General features: G+C 38.1%; 2 long non-coding RNA genes across 2 annotated transcripts in view; one reads left to right on the plus strand and one right to left on the minus strand.

Annotated features, from left to right (window-relative positions):
- LOC126916934 (uncharacterized) overlaps positions 1-24,618 on the plus strand; it is a 186,538-nt gene that overhangs the window by 47,800 nt on the left and 114,120 nt on the right. The window lies entirely within an intron of this gene.
- Positions 1,083-24,618, minus strand: part of LOC126916916 (uncharacterized) — a 206,796-nt gene continuing 183,260 nt past the window's right edge. Inside the window, exon 6 of the long non-coding RNA XR_007710823.1 lies at positions 1,083-6,148. This is a non-coding gene — a long non-coding RNA (uncharacterized LOC126916916). The remainder of the gene's footprint in view (positions 6,149-24,618) is intronic.

The following is a 24,618-nucleotide window of genomic DNA, read 5'->3' on the forward strand; positions in this document are numbered from 1 at the left end:
AATCACAGTTCTCTGGTATCCTTGCCTTTTTAATGTTAAAACGAATTTTAGTTAGCTAATATCTACCGTGAAAACAGTGTGTCAGTGGCCTAACTATAAAATCTATAAAATATTACAGTCCATATATCTTACGGTTCGTCACTGATACCTAATCACAGACGGATCTGTTCTGCTTCTGCTTTCGGATGTCTCTTTCTTTCATATTGGAAATTGTATTTTTCATTGGAAAATTGCAATTGATAACACTGCAATCTATCGCTCACGAAATATCGACGCTCAAATTTTATGATCGATTGTTGCCTATCGTTGTCCGACTATGCGCCGACCTATTCTACTTATATTCCTCGATGTCTCTTGCCTCTCCAATTTGAAATCTCTTGAAAATTCTATTTTATATTTTGAAATTTGTGATTGGAATAAACACAAGAACTATCCTGCCGCATATTTTGCGACAGCCTGTGTACAGCAGCAAGAAAACGAGAAATAGTAAGAGTGCACGCGTGCACTCATTGTTCTCTGTTTTTTACCTTTGTTTGGCAATATCGCTAAAGGCTAGGAGGACGTGGCGGTCTGGTTATTAAATTTGTACGGAATTATTGGATGGAATGGGATGGCGAGTAGTATTATCGTGCAAGTACAGCGGCGTTGTAACGAGACAGGTGTTTTGGAGGACACTGGCTGTTGGGGTGGGTTTTGGGTGTCGTCGAGGGCAAGTGAATTCTGAGTGGCTTTATGATTGCACGGTTTTCAAATTTGCCAGGTTACGCTTGACAGCGTAATATCTTCTAAACGGCGAATGGCCTGCAAACGAGTGGCCACTCTGGGAATTCTACGAATTAAATGTTTCTCCCGTTCTGAAGTCGCCCGCTTTTGAACGTTTCGATTCTCCTTTTTCCTTTTTCTGTTGGTTTTTTTAGACTGGAAATTTATGGACGGTTTGCCAGCAGTTTGTTTTTAAATTGCAGTCGTTTTTATGGATTGCACCGGCGGCTGTAGCGAGCTTTAAACCGATTGCTTTGACGCGACATAAATTCGTCGAAGTTTAACACCTCGTGTTTTTTTTTTTTTTTTTTATATATATATATATATATATATCAATTTTGCTGTAAGCAATCTATAGTGATCGACGCGATTCTGATAAGGGACGGTTTTCTACTGTTCAAAGCATAATTTCGTGACTTAATATAATTTTTAAATGACCTTGATTAACAGTGACGCGTCATAAGTTTCAAGTGACTTTGATGACATAGATGATCCTTATGCGTAGCTACGAGCTTTGCGTTACGTTATGAAATTCAAACTCCATACAAAACAATCCTTTTAAAAAATCAAGTAGATGCAATCAATATGATTGAAATTAAACTTCATCCTGAAGCTACAAGAATATTAATGAAGCCAACTGATTTTCGTGTACACGGTGTGTATAAAAAATAAATGTATACCATTACAGTACGTTAATTACATTTATTATCCAAGTATATTAAATTTCATATTGTTTGGTACCTTCACGTGATCACGAAAATTTAATACTGTGAAAATGGAATATGAAACCTGATAAAAAGCGTCTAATTGAGAAATAAGCATACTTACTAAAAGTAGATATAATTTTAGTAGCCACTGTTTTTCTTAAAATTGATATTCCTACGTTCAAATAATTTAGTTTCATAATTAAAAATATCAATCGTCATTAACGCGTTTTTTTTTCTCAGCGAATCAACCTTGAAAGTCCATGGTAAAATTACGTATAACAGCAAGCAGGAAAAATCCACGAATTTCGAAAAATAATTGAAAAAATCAAGGAAAAAGAACAGGTTGACGGCTATGCATATTGATCGAATTCTCTGGGCGGAAGCACGTGGCGAACGATTTAGCATCCCCCGGCCAGCGAGCGAACCCACGTCAGTCGGTTGAAGGTTTTTTAATCAACGTCGACCAGCGGTCATTATAACGCTCGTTTAAAGCCCCATAACATCGGGACGACTCGGAAACGGGGAGTAAAAAGCGACGCGGTCGTCGCGAGGATATCGGCACCAAAAGAGAGTCCGTTCGTTATGGACGGCAGTATATTTCACGGTGTTAACGAGTCCCGCCGCGTTTTGTCGCCGATAAACTCGCGACATGCCGACGAATGTCCTGCATCGTATCGTCCATCGACCAGTCAGACGTGCAATCATCGCCTCCAAATTGTGGTTATGGTAATGCGTGAGATTTACAGTCATGACAAAAAGTATTTTTTGGTTATTTGATTACTTGTTTAACAGATTTATATATTTTTTTACGCTGGATTTTTCTACCCAATTATTCTCTTACCACATATTTTGACCAGATATCCTTGATCCTGGTACTTTTGTAATTTTGAAATACAGATATCTGAATATTCGGAAGCTTAGATATTTGAATATTCGCGTACTTGGAAATTAGAATGTAGAATTTAAATATTTGAGAAATCCGGGAGTTTGGATATACGCGCATTTAAAAATGTCGATATTTCGAAATTATTGGAAAATTCAGGATTTGTATATCTGGTTATTCGGAGATTCAGACGTTTAGAAATTTGCGAAATTGACATAACATTCTGGTAATAAGAGAAGTTTGTGTCTACCAGTTTTAGAATTATTAATATCCGAGCGGCTCTTAGTTTCAGAGAAACGATAAAATTACCAGTTGCGAGAGTGTTGATAAATCACTGATATTTGCTGCGCATCACGAACTTCAAATTACATCTACTTATTCGTTCTGAACAAATTTCTACGTGTACATACAACTAAAGGAAATAAAATATATAAAAGATATCTAATATTTACCCATAACGCGTACAGGATAAACAAAAATTCATTTTCCCCATTAAACATTGCAGAGAAATATTTCCCTCTAACCTTCTGCGTATATTTATCCACGGAATTTTTATAAACCCATAATATCTTGCGCGTTTAATTTTCTCATAAAATTCAGAAACATCTATAATCTGCTAATTATGTATTAAATTGTCCTGAAAGTGTCTTTTTCTTACAGACACGTCTTTTACAACGACGCATCTTTATACAAACATGAAACCCAATCTGTCAAACGTTGTGATCTTTATTTTGATAGAACAAAATGTATCATACGTAATTCGATAAAATAATATGCAACGGAAGATGTGCATCCATTATTTCCTTATAAAACGAAAGAAATTTTCCAGACTACCTAATATAAGCAAACACGCGTTCTTTTATTTCACGCATTTTATTTCTATTTCGAGCATCATCTTTGATATCGATCGGTGCGTGTCTAACAAAGACGAACAACGTGGCTGTTCTTAGGCATTTGAAACTAATCGCGTTAGTCGTAAGAAGAAAAAAGAAGGAAGACTGGCCTGCCATTGGCCAAGATAACGACGCCAATTCGCTTGCTGGCTACGTCGCGGTCTTAGAGGCATCAGGGGATGCGTTAGAGAATATTATAATATAATGAACACCGAGAGACTCGTGGCCCGACCGCCAGTCGATATTGACTTTTCTAATTAGACCTGGCCGAGCACTGGAACAAACTACCTTTGCCCTCGTTCGTTTCCCATTCGCCGAGCAGACCGAATCTCGAGCAGAGTCCCGCCGCTGTTCCCCTGGGAACTACCCTTAACAGTGATGGGCGTCTGCGTTTCGCGTACTCGAACGATATTTCGATATTAGCAGATTGGCACAGTGACTACCCCAAGTATTAAATTTATGAGAAAGGTTCCTCCAATTTTTCAATAAATCTAAAGATTGTAAATTTACTATAAATTAATAAAATTCATAAAGTAAAGTCATAAAGGATTGCTAATGTTCATCGTTGTCGTACTACGAATATCACTTTCATGATTGTTTGCGATTCAATAGCATCTTTTAATAAGTTCATCGAAGAACTTCTCATTGGAGAATTAATAGGAAATTATTTAAATCTCGTCATCTCGATTCATGAGACGTTTTTCTACCGGGACAGTTCGACTTTGATTTATTAAAATTCTAGCCTGATTGAGATGAGAGAATTTTGTAGGAATTCACGAAAATTAAAGTAACGACAAAAGCTACGTACTTCTCCAACACCTTAACTAACCTGACCTGAAATTAGAAACTGTCGTTAGAACTTTCATTAGCCAGATTTTGCTGTACAAACCTGCTACTTCCAAGTCTCGCCTTGCTCAAGTTTCACCTACGTTGCAAGTCTTAAGGTGGCTATTTATACCGTGCACAGATACAACAAAAAATCATTTTTCACGTAACATATAGCTACAATAAATATATTACAGCATCTATATACGCTTTTAAATCGATCTCAAATTCGGCCAACACGACGATGACAAACCTGGCTAATTGCAGCGCCAGTGAAATTCCAAAACATTTCATACAGCGCAGACAGTACGAACATAAAAGTTTCCAATGAATACCCTCGGGAACCAGAGTGGCCATTAAAAAAGAAAATGAAGGATAAAAGAGAAAATATAAAAGAAGAAGATTCGAGGAGGCCGCCAATCATTCTCGTTCGGACCGATGAAAAAAATTGCTGCTCGTCAACTGACGCAATTATAACGAAAGAATCTCATTTTACGCGAAGAAAAGACGATACTTCAGAGGGGATTTCGCTTCGATAGCACTGATCCGCGGATTATCCTGATCGCTTACGTAGAGAAAGCCCAGAGACTTTCTTGCATTAACTCGTTCAAGCCGAGACCATCCTCGTTCTTGAGATCCGTTCGCCGCTGATGGCCGCTTCTCCCACCGATTCCTTGACCCGCTGTTTAGAGTCTCCAGTGGTTTCGTCCGACTATCCATAGTTTAATTAAAAAGCATGGAACCAGCGTCTTGCATCGGCAGAAAACCAGCGAAATATTGGAAATGGTTTTAATAAAGCTGCTAGAATTATTTCTGTGGCGTTCCAGCGAGATTCCTGCTAATTACACCGCCGCGTTACACAGAAACACTTTGATTTTCTAGATTAATTTCGTGCCACGTGAACAAAGCGACTCGCTGGACAAAGCAAGAGGACGAAACAGGCGTTTCATAACGCGCGTTCTTTGCGCTCTATAGGATTTTATTCGTTTTCGCAGAATTTTATGGTCATGGATTTTCCCTTTAGTTTTACCAAACTGGAAATTGGAGATCGTATAATGAGGATGCAATTGTATAACAGGGATTTATGGGTGCAAGCAAAGAAATAGGAATTGAATAGAAATTCGTTTTACAAGCAATCTATTTTGCTTATTTTATATGTCTTTTTGTGTTACGTGAATTCTGCGCATTTTTGCGACGAAGAAGGAAAGCACCAGGCAAACATTTATATCGCGAGTTTGGCTTCTTCTGGACACGCTGTTCTTTGCTTTGAACGATTTCACGTTTAATATTTAATTAGAATTTATGGTATTTAATACCGTAAACGTAAAACAGACTACCATACGACAAATCAAACCTAAACCGAACCTAATCGAACTTTTACTTGTTTCTTATAATAATATCAGAGTATTTAACTTTTATTTTTATCTTTCATCTTGGATAATAAATGCCATTGACAATCTCCATAGAGCCACACGGAGGTTGAAAAAGACAATGTACAAAATCAGAAAAACATCGTAGTTTCTTTTTCCTCGGTTTCGAAGTGACACAGCTTTGAGCAGAATTAGCAATTAGCATTAGTCGCTCGTTGAAAAGCATCGAAAACAAAGAAGAAGAATTGATTTGCCAAGTTACTGGTTCGAAGCGAGAATTACAAGGAAGTTTAGAGGGTTTAGAGAAACGTAATTAAGGATGTGCCAGGCTTGTAACGCAGTTGGTTAAGCCTTTTGTCAAAGGTTTGTCCTTCTTCTTTCTCCAAGAACAACACGACGAGACCAAATACTCGACTTAGCTAGCCCGAACAGAAATCTTCACCACGGTACACGCCAGTATTTACGTAATGCCGCTGGGATTCAATTGCAAACATGTTGCATAAGCTTCGCTAGGGCTTAGACCTCAGTTAAATGGAACGTTTAATACGTCAAGAGCGTAATGGCGTGTGTCGTAATAGGAGAAACGGATTTGGCTATGATCACGATGCTACGTGTTCGTATCGTTGCGAGTGTCAGTTCTCTGGCAATTATTTTCCCAGAATGTTACAGCTCCCTTGTCGATTATCCATTTTCTTCTCTTTCACGAATCTAGAACAACATAAGTTTTATCCTGAGTTCTCTGTTTCATTTTTTTGAAAAATAAGAATATTTTAAAACTCGATGTAATTTCTAAATATAATTAGTAGCAGTTTCAGTAACATGAAATGGTAATATCACGTATAAAATATTTATCTATTTTAGGAAATGATTGTTTCTTTAACACTAAACGTATCGGCGTGATCAAATTAACCGCTGTCGGAAATTCTACACAAATTTAACCATATTTAAACTTTATCACATCGCTTCATAATTTCTAACTTTTCTTAAAACATGCATACAATATATTTTTCGGTATTTAATTTTAGTTTATTCTTTTATTTTCTGAGAAAAATTTGTACTTTGCCTTGCCTACCAACAAAATATGTTAGTTATTCTTAAAATAAATGCAATCAGTACAAAGAAAAGGCTATTTCATCAAGGCTATTGTAAAGGTTACAAAATTACGAAAATTTGTTTAAGACACGAGAAATATTTATGCGGCAAATGTATATTTGATAATAAAATAATTTGTAGAAATGCAGCGAAGTTGAATAAGATATATCTCTATATAAATAAAAATGTAATTCTATTTAAGACTATAATTGAAACTAAACAAAAGTAAATTTGGACGAAATTTTATGAAAGTTCATCATTTTATATACATTTAGTTATGGTGTTAATTCCAATACGTGGAATTACAATAAGTGGTCAATTACATCTTGCATGATTATTTTGTAATGATATATTTTGTAATGACTTTATTTCAAGATTTCACGTATTGTTTATAAAAAACATTAAATTAAAAGTACATGTTAAAAGTATACAAAAATATAGGTAAAATTAGAAACATTAAAGATGGCTAGAAATAAATAACACGACTTAAACGTGAGATTAAAAATTCATAATACATTTCAATATTTTATTACAATGTGGTATAGTTCGATTATAACATTATAACTTTAGTGTAACAATTTAATTAATTTTAACACCACTAGATTGGTGTGTTTTATTATACACTGTACTTTATAAAAGCAGAAAAAGTGGCGCAATTAATTGGCAACAATTCCAAAAATACACAATAACTGATAATAACAACAAAAAAGAAAAAAGAAAAACGCATTGCTAAATTCAAAAAGGGAGATCTCCCCATTCGGTCACGCAGCGATGTTCTTCACAGAGGGGAGATCTTCCTATTCGGTTGGCTAAGTGTTAATGTTCACGATGGTAGACGAAGGAAAGTTTCAAAGTTAATCAAACAGGTGAACACGATGGACAACAAAAAGAATATACAAAATAAGGCAGAAATTACTCGTCCTTGCCAAAATCATTCGAATTCCTTGTAATGATATACATATATATAGAATACAACTATCAAATTTCTATGAAAAATTATGAACTAGCTGTACCACTTTGATAGTTCTAGTGCGAAATTAAAAATATATTGACGCGTCGTACCTCGTATATTCGATCATCTAGCGCGGAAAAAATTGTACGACGTACGCGAAATTGTTAAAAATTAACTTCTGTCCGTTTTTTCCGTACGAATAGCCGACTGTGAGCCGATACGTTTTTTCGAAGAACATCGACCGGGCATTAAAAGCGGCTTTGATTAAGCGTTTTAATTACCAACACGACCGCTCGGTTTTATATAAGTCGTAATAGCGCGGCGCGCGCAGTTTACATGCATACACTTCATTAGCGCGAGGCAAAAGTTTCGGGCTTTATTGCTGGTTAACTGGCCGAAAGCGGGTGCGTTCATTATGACCGCGTTGGAAATTTATCAATTTTACTGGACGAGGGAATACGCCAGTAGACTACCAACCGTTAACAACCGACTCAACTTTTACGCTCGAACGTGCTCTCAGAAGTCGTTCACATGATTTCTGTCGCTTTTTATCCTTTCCCTTCCTTTTTTCCCAGAAACTAATTTCTTTTTAATATTAGAATACAACGTTAGAACGTACCAAACGTATTAAATGTTAGGTTTTATCACGTTGCGATTATCTGCTGTTACGATCTGTTAAATTAATCTTCTTCTACGGTTCGTTGATTTAGAAAAAATCAAACGTATTTTTTATTTAAAGTAGCTTCTTCTACAGTACATTACATTTATGAAGTGAGAAATATCGTCGATTTGAAGCATCCAGTTGACATCCAAATTCCTTCTCATTCAAATTGAACCTGCAGAACGCTTCAAGAATTTCGTCTTCTTTCGATGATCTTCTTATAACGTTGTATTAGGGCATCAAATAAATTTAATTTTTCGGCGTAATCTCTCGCAGGATATTTTCGATATCTCGCATTAAAAAGCAAGCAATATATCATGACTCTAAAACAGTTAATAACGTCTTTACTAAATGAAAGTCAGAAAGCTTACTTGCTGTTTCAAGAATCTTCTCAGCCCTTTCCAAGTATCTTCCCGCGCACTTTTCAAAATGTATACGTTTCAGCACGAGCCGCGTATCGACGAGTTAAAATGATTCAAGAACGGAATTCTCGCAGAGGAACGAGCCATCTTGCAGAATCTTTCTATTTGCAAGATCCAGGCGGATAAAGAAAACCGTTTCAATTTCCCTAATGCTGGTAGCGTCTCGCTTTTACATTACAAACGTCTTTCCTCCACCACCCTACGTCACCACTCTGTTTTATTTGTTTTCCAACCGCCTCCTTCCTTTTTTTTCACCATTTTTATTTCTTCTCTCGGTATATCCTGGTTCTGCCTTCTCGGCACTATCAGCTCCCGGTTTCCCGTTTTCCTTGTAGCTTTTGGCGGTTCGCTTCAGATTGGAACGAAATCTGCTGCGGCTGCCCACCTCACGAGAGCAACGAAAAAAACCTTAGTCGGATAATCCTTACGGGATTCGGACAATGTGAGTAAGAATGGAAAGAAGTGCAGGTCACTCCGCACCAATCCGATTAATTCTCCGCTACGGAATTGCTAGTTCTTATCTCTCTCTCTCTCTCTCTCTCTCTCTCTCTCTCTCTTGCGATCCATCCTTCTCATTTCAACGACAAACACACCTGCTTTCCTGATCCTGAGTGATTTCGAGTGTTACGGCAGAGCGGAGGTGGTTTCGTGGCTATGAGCAGGCTTCTGGGAAGATTGTGTCGAAGCAAGTGGATTTTTGGAAGCTGATTAGGCGGTGGATCTCTGGTTAACGCGTAGAACGCCACGGTGCTCATCGATGATCCAAGTTTTATTTTATTTTATATTTTTTAGACCGTTTAAAATGAGACAAAATTCGTGGACCAAACGATTTTCGGCTATACAAATGATAACGTTAGTTAGATAACATTGTCAGAAAAAATTTACAATACGTGCTATCGATTCAAACGTGAGATTATCGAGGAATATCGAACGAGAGAGTGAAAAATGAGAGATTTATGGAAAATGAGTGAAATCCGTGAATAACGAAGGAACATATAATGTTGCTAATTGATAAGTATCAAGATATCATTTTACACGCACCTGGTGCCATTACTCTCCGATGCCACATAATACAAGCCAGAAACTAATAATCTGCCGCAACACAAATCCACCTAAACCCTACACTATCCATCACTCAAGCTTCATCTACTCTAAACAAGGCTCCCGTAACACTCCATATAAGCTAACCCAACCTACATAACTTAATCCAAGCCCGTGTCCCCTTCGTCTTAATCTACGCCAAATCTTGTTGCAGCTGGCCATTAAAAAACCACCCCTTCGTCTACATAGCGTCCTTTTCTACGTCCGCCCACCATTAACGCGATTTGAATCAAAAATCCAAGAGTAATAAAATTTAAGATTAGCTTGGGGTTATATGGTTTGTACCTTAAAATCAAAAATTTCACCTTTGGTCCGTGTACGTACTTCATAAAGTGAACATTAAAATTGGAGCGAATGTAACTGGATACCAACAGAGACAGGTCACCAACGTCAAACTATATATTTTTTGACGTAGTCAAAGTCTACAGAATCTCATCCACCTTCGTATTCATCTTGGAGCTTCCCAATTCTTTCAAAATTTCGCAAGAATCCTCATCTTTCACCCTGCGACTGTCCTTCTCCACTCGTCTACTATTCGATGACAAAGAAAAAAAAACAACGATCCCACGCTATCCACGAAAAGTAAAAGAACACCAGCTCGAAATTACATTTTGATTCACCAGAAAAATAAGAAAATCTCATCCACATCCCGTTATCAATCCGTGTCCGTTCACGAGTTCTCAATGCACCGAGTTCTCAACCCCATCTCCTAAATTCCGCGAACAAGCCCAGACTCTCCGCTTTGCAAAGCATCCTTTGCTGCTCATGTTCAACAGCCAAGCGATCTTCTTTAGAATTCGATATTAGGACACGTAGATGTTGCTCGACGCGTCGAGAGAAAACCCGGAAAATCCACCCCGGCTATACGTTCCGCGGTACGTGCCGGCTGCTAGTAGGATGCGCTATCTCCGCGAACGTATTTACGATAACGGTGAAACACGCACGTGCGTATGATGTACGGGCCACGGTAAATCTCGCAGCGGGCTGAGCTGCAACCGCGCGATTCCAACTGGGGGTGGTTCACAACGGTAGTACGTAGTGTGCAGTATCGTACAGGGGGTTGCTGGCCGGCCTGGGATCCACGCTGTTGGTATTCATGCTGACAGCCAGCCTTTATTGACTGTGGATAAACCGCGGCCGGTTGCGTGTCTGTACAAGCGTGCACGCGTTTACGCGCGTGTATTTGTACGGCCCTTGGTGCCCCTGTAGCAACGCTGGGATCGAAGAACGAGAAAGGGGTGGATGTAGAGGCGACTGCTGATGGTTACATTCGTATGCCGGTGGCGCGTTTCGCAAATACGCGAAGGGCTTTGCTTTTCTGCCACCGGGAATCAAACTGTTCCGTGTACATATTGCGTGGCCGTCACGGACTTTCGTCGCCCACCCCATCGCCCACGACTCGCTACCCTTATTTCGTTTTTCCGTTTCCTGTGATCTCGCAGAAGAGCTTCCGAAGATATTTTTTTAAGCTCGATCTTCTTTTTGGTTTGTTTTCATTTTCTTCTTTTTTTTTTTAATATTCTTCTTGAGGTGGAGTCGCTCGATTGTTTGGAAATCTACGAAGGTCTTTTTTCGGAGCGAAACGATAGAAAGATACGGGGGAATGTCGATCGTTTGTTCACTTTCTTGTTATTCTTTGTTTTATTTTATTTTATTTTGGGAAAATTGGGAAGATGATCGTTTAGGAGTTGGCGAACGAGTTTCTGAAGTTTCTCAGTGAAATTCTCAGAGACAGAGTGGTACAAGATAAACAGAGAGAAAAATATTTGAGAGGCAAATTTATACTACGAAGTGATACTTTCCTTTAAAAAATGCCCAGCATATTCGACTGCATCGTGTTACGCATTGAGTCGAATATACAGTTCGAACGCTATAGTAAATACTCGATTTACCAGACTTGGTCGGAAAACATATTCCAGAGAAGATACCTAAATTTATATGTACTTGAGCAAGTTGCCAAGTGCTATGGGATTAACTGGCAAATCGAATCCTGGAAAATAGGAGAGTACTATACTATATCTTAGGATATCGAGATGAAGTGAGCTACTGCGAGGATTGCGTCGTGTGGTTCTACCACAAAACCAATTCCATCCGCAGCAAGAGCAAGTCTTCTGTTTCTGCTACTGTATACCTTGGCTCGCGTAGAATCAACGATCACCTGAAAATAAAATCACCGACACCTGAAAATAAAAATCGAAACAGAAAACAGTGGAAATGCGACTTACGTTCACGAAAAGACTTTCCGTAAGAAAAAACAGAAAAGAAAGGTAGCGATCGGTGAGATCAACGTGCACGAAACGATTTCTCATAAACAAAGATAGGCACGTAGAACAGTGGAAATACGAATCGAGCGTATACAACGATTCTCCGCGAAAAAATAAAAACAGAAAGCGATAGAAACGTAAGAGTCACGCGCGCCAACAAATTTTCCACGGGGCAGATTCCGCTGCTAAAACTTTCAGATGAAGAACAATGCGATGAAGAACGAATAAGACAACGATCGACTTTACACGCAAGAAAAGGAACCTTTCAAATTGCTCCTATTTTTCTCTGCTTTCTTTCAGCCTAGTTGGCGCCTAATTTTTTCTAAAAAGACAAATTTCGGGTAAACGAGTTCAGTTCCCCATTACTATTCAAGCCAGGCTAAAACAGGTCCAGCGGTTTTTCTCGTTTTGTTATATTGGCTTCTTCGGAGAAAAAGAAGGCCTCGTGGTTGTAAGCTCGTTGCAGGTGACTCGAATTGGTCGATTCAGGCACATCGTCTGTATACACGTGTCCCTGTATGTGTACGTGTGTGGTTTGATATCTCGCGTCGTGTTAGCTACGTCCTTTTTTCATCCCTTTTTCCTGGCAGACTTGGTTTCCCTTTACCAGAATCAACCACTGCATTAGGCCACGTTCGTACGTTGCCGTATCTGCAGATTCCAAATCACCGTGCCAGAGAATTTTAGCCAGAGAGTCGTATACATATGTCTTTCTCGTACCAGGTATTTCGATCCTTTTTCATTGATGCCAGCTGGGACGAGTTTGCTGCACATTGCAGACTGATTTTAAAGTCTTCGTTTATTAGGGTGTCTGTGGGGCCGTTTTGGGGGTTTTTGGGGTATATTAGAATTAGCGGACAGTGTTAGAGTAAAATGTATCATATATTTGGTTTATTCAACGATGACGAAGTAATCGGAGAGCTGTTTCGGATGAATCAGAATTATAATTAACAACCCTGACTATAAAAGGATCAATCGATCGATAATTATACAAGAATCGAATATTTCTGCGTAAGAAACAACGACGAAAATATGTTACACATAACACCGTATCAAGGAATAAAGAATAGAAATCAAATAACGAACAATATTTTACTAATAACAACTAACAGTATAGCAATCAAAATAGGGTGTTCGATAAAGAAATTTTATACACCACCAAAAACAATTTCACAAATAAATAACGAATAATCTGATAAAGAATCGCGATTAAATAATATACTCTAAATAATCTCGACAAGTCATTTAATAAAAAGATCCAGAAATGTCTCGCCTGAAGAACAGCATCAAAAAGGATTCCAAACTGCCATGATTAAAATCTAAAGGCAAATTTCCCTCTTTCTCTCTCTCTCTCTCTCTCTCTCTCTCTCTCTCTCTGTCAAAAAAGAAAAAGAAGAAAAGAAAAGAGGAAAACTCTCTCTACTAATTAACCGGCACCAGGCGGAGAATCTCACGGTTGACGTGTCGACGCGCGACGCCGAGTCGCGTTGCTCGCTTATAAATCTCCGGGAACTCGGTCAACTTTTTCCCCGGCCCGACGTCTGCCATTCTCCCCACGGGGTGTCTGCCGACACGAGAGGAGAGATTGAACGACAGCCGTGCAACGTCAGTGGCGGCGTTCCATTTTCACTGTGGATACGGGGGTCGTTCATTAAAGCGCGGAAGCGGGATTAAAGACAATCGTCGAAGCGATCCAGCAATTTTTTTCTCCGTCTCTACTCCTTTTTCATCGATACCGCCGTGATTTGACCGACGTATCCCAGAGTCGAGTCTTCGTGGTTGGATACAGGAATTCTCGAGTCATCGGCACGGACGTTCGATCGCGACGACTCGCACGGAAATCGTTGCACGCGCCGGAACTTGTCAACACGTCGGCGGATTAACGAGGGCGAAAACTCGATGGCGTGGAAGAGCAGCAGCCGATTTTTCCCTTCGTTTATCGGCATTACGCGCGTAAGTCAGAAACCAGCGGAGGCCACGCTATCGTCCACATGGATTGAGAATCTGAGTAGCCAGATTCTCGATTCGAACCTCTGTTAGCGTAATTGATTCGTGCACGCTCGAGAGACAAACTGACCGATACTCGACGTGATTTACGTGTTGCTTGTTTCAGCTTTGAACTCCGTAGGATCGTTGAATCGTGTTTCTTGGGGCTGATTCGTGTTTTCGTTCTTGAAACATTTCTTTCTGAAAGTGTGGTACTCGAATTGGAGTGACACGAGGTTTGGCTAGTGTTTGGAAATTCTCGAGACTTTAGGAAGTGTAGAATGTTTTTTACGTAGCGGTTTAAGTACAGAATATTTGATATATTGACTACAGCAGAACTAACTAAAAAATCTATGGATGCTTGATCCTTTTTCTTCCTGTAAGATACACTTAACCACCTGTAAGTTCGTAGAGATTCTTCTTAAGTACAATGTTAGGTATTAATCATGGATAACAGTGGTAAATAAACGGAGTAGTATTAACCTTGTCATAATCCTTGAATTTTTATGTGTCAGTCTCGCTGGCGTTTTAGCAAGCGAAAAGTAATTCGTAATATCTTAAGGTGTTTAGCATGAAATTCAAACGAGAAATCATTTCCAAATACCAACAAGATATTTTTCACGTTTCGTCCACAGTGTAGATATTTGTCAGAAAGATATAATTTTCCGCTGTAAATGACACAGCGATGTTAAGATGTTTAATTAAAAGAAACCTCGTAGTTGCACATTTACTTGTCGCATAAAGAAAGAGAGAAAAGCAGTCCGTAGAGATAAAGAGCTTAGCTTAAACACGGAGTTCCAACGACTCAATTACGTTAAGTAATTGCAATGCACCCCAGGATCTCTAATTGATCCGTGCACATGTGTCACGTGGCCAATTCGAGAAAAAGAAAACGGCGCCGGTCGCGTTAAGTGACTGCGATGAAATGTAAAATATGCTTGTTAACGCGATAGACCACCCAGGGGTTGGGAAACGACGCAGAAGGGGTGGAAACGGAAACGAAGGGAGAAGCATAGCTCGCAGCCCCTTCTGCAGTAAGATGTTGGTAAAAAAGAAATGGAATAAAAGGGTGGTAGGTACGTGTAGAAACTCGTTGGTAGTTTTTATTAGGAGACCGTGTAGCTTTCCCCTTCCAACTGTCCTATTCGCTGTTCTGTCTGCAACACCGTACAATTGCGCGTTTTTCTACTTTCAAATGGTAATACCGTGTTTCGGCGAACATATATTATATGTACGTAGGTATAGTAAACGTGTGTAAAATTTACATGAAAATATATTTTTTGAATTTATAGTGCCAGTGTGCGGTATTCTAGCTTTTTTTAAATAGTATTTCTTTAAATAACTGTACTAGGATTTCTTAAATTTATAATATTATAGTTTGTAATAAAATGGAATAAAATAAAAGGAAATATTCTATTAGGAAGTATATTCCGTCCTTTTTTTATTTCTTTTATTAATAATACACGTCACTGTGTGAAGTTCTATGAAAAGTCGTATTGTACGGTAAAAGGATAGGCGAGATGTAACAATCGCTTCGCAAGACGTCTAAAATAAAGAAGAGAGGTAACAACGTAAGAAAAAAGTATAAAAGAGAAAATCTAGGATACAAGGGATACGACGTACAATGAAAAGAAAATAGAGAAAGGATATAAAATTGTGGAAAAATATATAAAAAAGAAGATGTATAAAAATATATAAAAAATAAATTCAACAAAAGTAAATGAAATAAGGTCGCGTGTGGATAGTTTTCATAGCAACTGTGTGAAAGTGCAACAATCAAGATGTAATTTTTCGCTACGAATGATAAATTAGGCAGCAAACTCTTCGATGCATATCCATTAACCGTATCTACGATCCAACCACCTCTAATTTTCATTCGAAGTATTTTATCATCACGATGAATAATTTCAGAATTCGAGATTGCAATCGTCAATGCAAGATTCAACGATTGGAATATAATTATTCCAAGACCAATGATTCACCAGGGCGAAATTTCAAAGCTTATCGCATCGCAATTATGAGAAACTCGTAATAATTCGCTCGAGAACCATGAGAGAACATAAACTAGATATCGACGTTATAAAATTTACCGCTGGACGCCAGGTTTTCGCGCTTTACGATGCTGTGTCTGGTCCAAATTAACGACGAACGTTCCATCCAATTTACATTCGTGAAATTCTGTTCACAGTTCGCTCTATCGATCCACTTGTCGTTCCTCGAGTTCGAGTTTTTTTATTTCTTTATTTTTTTTTAATTCCTTGCGTAATTTTCTAAATTTGTCACTTCGCGGATTCGAATTCGTAAGCTCATTCGAAAAGCTGAAAGAGCTTCGTTGGAATTTGGCCGCATTCCTTTCAATTTTCTTTCGCCAGATTTTTGATGTCTTTGACGTTTGCGGTCTCTCTGTAAGCTTCTTGGACCAAGCTATTTGTTTAACCTTTCATCATGTCGTAATGTTTTAGTTATAAAATAGTGTTCTACACTGCAACGAGCGTTTTTAAAATATAATAATACCCTTTAGAAGGTATAGATCTATGTCGATGTTTGAAACATTTTATTCAAATTCTCCTGTGACGTGACGGTGTTCATTGGTGACCAGAGCGCTTGAACTTCTTACAATTGTAAAAATTGAATGAAAATTGACAATTAGGGAATTTTGAATATAACCGATAAATAGAAGATACTTTGAAATAAAAAGTGCCCCATTGAACAATTCAACATTTTTATTAGAACATCAATAAAAAAAAAAAAATGAGAACAAATCTTGCACCTAACGATGCACTGTGTTTGCATTCATATCTTTGAAGGGTAATCTACGAATATTATTATAAATACAGCTTAGAAAATAATCGTAAATGCTGCTTTATAATCATATCATTGAAGTTAGAAGTGTGCACATACCTTGCTATTATATATAGAATGAGCAAATACTGTTTACTAATATCTTCTACACGCTTCAACAATATATTCTGCACGTTTTGCTTGCGACGAAATAACGAATGCGAATGGTTTGTTGAAATAAACGAAGCCTTGTTATAATATGTCGCTATCAACTGTTATCAAGGCGCCACGGCGGTCACCAATAAAGATTCTTCCATTGGAGAAGAATGTTGTCTTACATCATCAATTTATTATTATTTTGCCATTACATGATTTGCATAATAAAAATACTCCCGTGGCATCCTGAGCGAAACATGTGATTTCGGCGTGGCAGTTAAAGTGTTAATTGAAATTCATTAAAAAATAGCATCCCCTTTCGACAAGGTTCCCAGGTTAATAATTAAGAAAACGCTATGGAAAGTTAAATGAAGCGAGTAGAATCAACGAAGAGATTATTTTTTCATTCTCGACAATATTATGTGACTCGATTGCTCTTGTACTAAAAATTGTCAATCAGTCGTTTTACGATCGAACCTCTTATACAAAATTTATCCTCAATAATTCTCGATGTGAAAATTCTAATTTAACCTACATTTTCTCACATTTTTACAATTTTCCTCCTTTGTATCACAATGATAATCTATCATCATCATATATCACGATATATAATATTTTAATACACGAAGAGACAAGATCTACAAATAAAGAAGACAAGATTCGATCAATGAGCGTATGAAAGATCGAAAAACGAAAGAAGCTGTTTTCGTGAGGGCAGCAACAGCTAGCTCGTAGAAGGCTGTTTAGATATTTTTATGTGACCTACGTGCAAAGAGGTAGAATTGTTCCGTACAATTTTGCAGGCTGGCAATTTCGAACAGAGCAAAAGGGTCGGCGCGATTACGCCAGGGCTGTTTCGTATTCAGAATCTCCGTCAAAAACGTTCGAGCCAGTCGTGCGTTCACCACGATCGAATCGTATGAATTCGTAAAAGGGACGTTTCACGACAAATAGAGCGGCGATCGATGCTAATAAATAACTAGCAGCTCACTTTTTGTCTGGATTATTAGATTGGTCGCGATGTCCGTGCTTTTATGTTTTTTAAACGCTGTAATCTGTTTTAGATATATCTTTGTAAAGTAAATCAAATAGATCAACGAGAACTTATGAGTACAATTTGTAACCACAAAGGATACAATTCGTCATTTATAGAAGATCTACATCACAAAAGAATTACAGTAATCGATCAAGAAAAAATCAAGGAAAAAAATTTACGAAAAAGATTGAAACTCGTTGCATTTTTGTATAGTAGAAGTAAAATTAGTTGCGATATGCATGAAGCTTTCTGTCTTCGACAAATTACAAAGTATAACCTGCACGTGACAAATTATAAAGTTATCTGATAACTTGGTAATTTACGTGTGTAACGCAATCTGGCTGAAAATTTTATCAACGTTCATTTTCCAACAAATAACGGGGAAAGAGAAAGAAAATAAATAGAATTTGCACGCAATGAAATGCATACAATTTATCGTCTTCGAAAAATTACAAAGCGTAAAAACCAAAGCGGTGAGAAATTGCAAAGTGTACGATCGAAATTATAAACAGTGGGAAATTACAACTTTATCCAATTCATCTCTCCTAACTTCACAATTCCAGCAACGTCTAATTTTCTACCAAAAAAAGAGAGAGAGAAAGGAAAAATAAGAAAGCAGTGTAATCTGACATGAAATTTCTCAAAGCCATTACGTACACGAGGTCTAAATCAAGGATCTCGAGCTTTTGTACAGTTGCAAGACCATAATCGGATCGCCAGGACCAAGTTAGAATGGAATCGGTTGAATGCAAAGTAACGATCAGCTGCAATTTTCGTCCAGCTGCTCGAAACGCGACTACGATTTGTATCGAAGGGTAATTTTCCCAGAGAAGAGGAAGTGGAAGCAGGCAGGCACGTTCGTCCAGCACGTCAAGCGCAGCACGAGTTACGAGACGCGAAATGAAAGAGCCAGGCAAATCCGATTCCACGTACGTCCTAACCCTTTTTCTTTGCTTTTGTTCTTTCACTTCGCTCTACCCGTCCATCTTAGCCGCCACCCTTTCTCATTCAGGCGCCAACGTAATTCACAGTCGTGTAACGTACCGTCGAAACGCACACGGATTCTCATATATTGGCTTCGTAACTAAATGATTGCGGATTTTGTCATTAGCTGATATTGACAACCCAATATGTAATTGATATGAATCATTGACAACGTGTGGTCTATCGAGACTACGATTTTTCAATTCTGGACGACCGATTATTTCGCGAACAGAAATTCTGTCACTGATAACGACGAAATATCATTAGATGGCGGACTTTTATGCGGTTATGGGAAATTTAGAAATGTAAAAATGCTCATAATAACAGGCAATAACAATACGTCGAAAATGAAACACAAGTAACGTTTCTTACGATATTTAGTGGGTTTAACGATCTTCTACCAAGGTTCAATTTCTTAAATTATGTTTGTAGAGATGTGAATTTGCATAAATATCCGTAGACTGATTATTATATGTATGATGAAGTTAAAAATATTCCATCGTAGGTAATTGTTATTAGTAATAAAAAAAAGGGAATTTTGCCTATGATAAAGATGCTGTCTTTAATTACGTCCAATTTTTGAAGCTACGAATGTGTTTTAGCTGTAAAATATTCGAAAGAGGATCTCGAAATATTTCATGAAAAATGGTAGAACAATGGTGATATTATAAAAGGAACTAAAATAACGATAACTTCGATGTTGTTGCTGGTAAGTATATTGTAATTACACTAGGAACGACATTGTAAAAAGTGTTGGCGACAGGCGGTGTAATCTACCGCGGAAGACGACCACGGTAGACGAGAGTACTTGCACGAAATGTGCGGCTGTCAGAGAGTTAAGTACAGGTAATTTAAAGCTAATATTTAAAACACCTGCTACAAGGCAGCGATGACGAGGACTTAAAACCCGTACAAAATATACAGGCACAGTTAATCATTATATAACGGTCATTTCCATGATAGTAAAACTACTCTTGAACGAAACTAGTCGCAAGCGAGTACTAGCGCTATGTAAATTAATTCAACGTCTTCAGATATACTTAACTGTAGCAACTATTCTCCAGCTGATATAATAACTCGTAATTATTTTCTTCACCTAATTGTAATTTTATGCAAATTTCATATATATCTTTTATGGTTTGCTATGTATCCTATGATCCAAAGATAAAATTTATATTTCATTTAAAAAGGCATAAAATCGATCTACACGCTTAATAGCAATGCAATGCCATTCCAAATTTATGGAACAATATCACAGACAGCAAAATACGTGCACTTTGAACTTCTGCTTAAACCGATCGCGACAGACTATGAAAACCGGTTATTATCAAACTTCGATCCCACGAAAGATACCTCGGTTTCTCGAACGTATCGTTCTCGAATGCTCGTTCTGCATTTCATCGTTATAACATTCAGATCCTACATTTTCTCGGTTACAATCGCATCCAACTTTTCAGTAAGAAAAGCCACTCTAATTCTTACCTTCCAAATCGAAATTCCACGTTCCTTCTGTTTTTCCTTTAAACAGTTCACGAAATACGGCACACGTCCTGGGAACGCGTTCCTTTTGCGTGAAACGTTTTCGCGAGCAAACAACAAGCACCTGGAGGAACGAGACGTTCCCAGTTCATCATCCCTTGGGCGCTCGCTTAAAGAACAACGAACGTGTTGGAGGAGATAAAAACGGTAGCAACGTGAAGAAACGTGAGGTAGATATTTCTTTAACTGCTACTTTAACCCAGATGCGTCTATCATGTATTTTAATGTGTCCATTGTGAGATTATTTTTGTATATTTTTGGGAAATCCATGGAAAATAGACTGCACAGAATTTCTTCAATTACCAACTATTTTTAAAGGACTTACGAATTTTTTTCTTTCTGAATTATGTAGAATCAAAATCATCCTATTTAACACTTTCACTGTGGGGGTCATCGGTGATCCACGTTCCTTTTACTAAGTCTTTTAGAATAATTAAAAGAAAATAAATTTCATGGATTAAGAAATGTTCAAATACGTAAATGGCATACAATCAGACAATATTGTCAGGGAAAAAGTATTCAAACACCGTATAATATTTTGCAAAAATTGTCCGTATCAACACAGAACCAAGTGGAAGCAACGCAGCATAACAGCGATGATAAAATTTCAAAATGTTTCATACAACACGCATAATGTACACATAAAAATAGTCCATAATTAATATCCGAATGCCTTAATGAAACACTGTAAATATTAACCCTTCGTGAACAAGCGTATTTTCTGAATCGGTTATGCTGACGCCTAATCCTCTTCCCATTGTAAGCTCTCAAAAAATCTACAAAAATTCTGGAATGCTTACCGAGGTCTTCACTGTTAATCATTTCTTAAATTAAGCGTATAGAATATTCCGTAAGAAAAAGAAAAATCCGTTTCAAAGATACTTACGGGTAAAGTTTCGCTCCGGACCTAGATGACCCAGATTGCCTTCGAAGGGCTAATTATCGTAATTGTTGAAAATCACAAATTTCGGTCACTAATCGATTTCACGTCCTCGATACGTCCCTTCTGCTATACTCTTCTTCGTTCGTCATCCACTTCGATTCAGCCAGGTCCAAATGTCATCTGGTAACTGGGCCTATGATGAAGTACGATTGGTTCTTCCCAGGGCGTATTAAGTATGCGGCGGCGTGCTATACTGTGCCGATTAGTATGCGACGAAAATAAACCATCCCGCCGCGCGAAGTTAGAAAAATTAGTTTCATCTACGGTCGGGGCATCTGATATACAGCGCACGCAGCCTTGGCAGCCGGAAGCAGCGGCGGAGGAAGCTCGGAGTCTGGGTCGAGGCGGGTTGCAAAGCCCTGGAGGGCAACAATTGTGCATTCATCGGGCCAAGGGGCTCTAATTAAAACGCATTGTTTATATTCTTTGCAGGAAGCTTCTCTCACCCTCGTGGCTCCTCACTCCCTAGACGTGCATCGTGCCTCAACCCTCTTCCCAGGGGTTCTCTGCCGCCAACTTCCCTTTTCCCAATATTCTGGTAATCCAATGGAAAGGAAAGTTCAAAAATTCTTCGAAACTATCAGCAATAGCTGTTATTATGATCGAAGGCCGAAAAGTACACGTCTATCAATTTTCTAATTTCAACGTTGCTCGATGACGGAACGTTGCACGCTGTTTGTCACAGGAATTGAACTTTGTGTATCACATCTTGCCCTGAGAGTCGCGATAGATTGAGATACAGGGTGTCTCGTAATAAGTGGACAGTATTTGAGAGAAGAATTCAGTAACGAGAAACAATAAAAAAAGTTTCATTCAACGTACGTTCGATTTTTATTTGCGGGGATACTTGAACTGGCTCGTCTTCAAAGTCGGATGCCACCACCGTGGCAACGTTCAAAATTCCCCCTTAAACTGTAAATATTTATCACATTAATTATTGCCGCCGGATTTAATGTGGTCACCGATTTAAATTTGCATTTAACGCGTTCGTTGTAGAATAAAGTTTGCGCTGGATATAACTATTGTGTCGCATTTAAATGTAATTTTCAGTAACTCCATGACAATGACTTCAAGTTTCTTTCGTTTTATAAGGAAATAATGGACGCACAACATTTCCCGTTTTATATTATTTTATCGAATTAAGTATGATCCATTTTGTTCTATCAAAATAAAGATCACAACGTTCGATAGATTAGGTTTCATCTTTGTATAAAGATGCATCGTTGTAAAAGACGTGTCTGTAAAAGAAAGACACTTTACGGACAATCTAATAATTGCTATTGGGTTTGGTTTGCCATCGATGTGACTGTTGTTGAGTTAGGCCAGAGCTTAATGCAAGTGTCGTTGGATTAGCTTCGGAATGAATATGATTTTTCTAAATTAGATTTAAATTCTAAATAAACGTAATTGCTGCTTCGACTTGAATTCAGTCTGATCGTCATTGGGTTATTTTTTCAAACTAGATTCCACGTTATATTTTGTTTAAAAATCGATTGGAAGACCAGCATCGTCTGATGGTAAAAAATATCCTCGTGAAATCCCATTACGGAAAAGGAATGAAAACACTTGACAGCGACGAAAGTCCTCGACAATAATCGGTTCTTTGTTCAGGACGAACGTGTATGCGGCTCACCTGAACACGTGACCATAATTCCATCCACGCAGGGGTGACTCAAGGGTGTACTAGCGCACGTACACGTGCGTGAGTCACAGGATCCAAACGGTTGGTGTGCGCGGTAAAGCAGAACACGTGACCGGCTTACGTAACACAGCTCCTATTGTAATGCGCAATGACAACGCCATATATTAGCCTCGGGTTCGGTAGAGACGGTGTTGCTATGCCGTTGCCAGGTACCTCGTGTCGGAATCCTTCGACCGAACCACGGGGATGGCGCATGCTGGTCCAAAGATTCCTCGTCTGGCGACCAAATCGTCCACGCGATTACATTGCGTTTCATTGGAACTTCATGGAAACATCGTGACGGAAGTGGACACGATGCATTTTCGTTGCATCGAATCTTCCAGCTTTTACCGTAGAGTTCAATGTTTCATACATCGTCGCTATGTCGCGTATGTAGTATTTTGTACTTGAAGCTAAGTTTGGATTAGATTTGGATTGAATTTAAACAGTTAGCTGTTTCTAACGAGTATACTCGTCGTAAAGAAATAGCAATATTTTGCGTTATGACGAACCCTGTGAGTAATAGAATTATGAAATAGAACGATCATTTCGTTATAACTTAATTCTATATTGTAACATCCATATACTCCGCGTTTGACGAGTATACTCGTCTTACTCTTTACTACACATTTTAGGTACACACTTTTCAAGGAGGTCGCAACAGCTGACTGGTTAAGTTAATTTCGCAACCGGTTGTTCTCTGAAATGATAACGAGCAACAAAGTTAGCGCGGAGGAAACTCTGCGAAGAGGATTACAACTTTTCAAACGAACAGTTTCAAAATTAAAAGGTTCCGCTTCAATTTCGAATAGATTCTCTGAAATATTGTACAACTAGTACCGTATGGGATGGATTATAAGGGAAAATTTAAGTTAGGTTCGACATTTTTCAATTCGATCGATGAATGTTCCATGCGCCATCGCTGCCACGCATAGCGTTTTGTTTGAATAAAGTCTGGATTAAATTACCCGGAAAAATAGCAAACTAGTGTCGAAGAGATTCCAGGGAAGAAAGAGTGCAATAAAAGTTTACAATTTTCTGAAGTGGAGATTAGGTTCTTGCCCAAGACAATATTATTTTATAGCGATACGAAGAAAATGATGCAAGATAATGGTAGAAATAATTTATTTAAAAAAAGGAGAGAAAAATAGAAAAGACATGTTTTGTTTGAATTTAGAATTCCAATAGTTTCTATTGATATTTCGTATGAATATCGAAATATCAAATATGAATCGATATGAATCGATGATCTCTGTAACCACATTGTTGAAGGGTCTTGATATACTGTCTCTATTCTGTAGATTAATATACATTAATATTTAGTATATAACTTTTCTCCTCATAATTCGTTCTAAAGTCGCTACATATGCGTTTTAGAATATTTCACAATATTACCATTACGAGATTATGATTTTAAATAAGCTGAAATGTTTGCAGGCTGCTATATGTAACATGTAAATACTGGAATACTGTGGAAATGAAGATAAAGCTTCGTATAAAAAAATATGTGAATATGTAGTCGAGAATATCAGTGGCGTGAGGTACTTTTCGTGATTTCTGACAGATTAATGAGTACCTTT

This window comes from Bombus affinis, chromosome 1, assembly GCF_024516045.1.
Source record: "Bombus affinis isolate iyBomAffi1 chromosome 1, iyBomAffi1.2, whole genome shotgun sequence".
NCBI classification, from domain to species: domain Eukaryota; kingdom Metazoa; phylum Arthropoda; class Insecta; order Hymenoptera; family Apidae; genus Bombus; species Bombus affinis.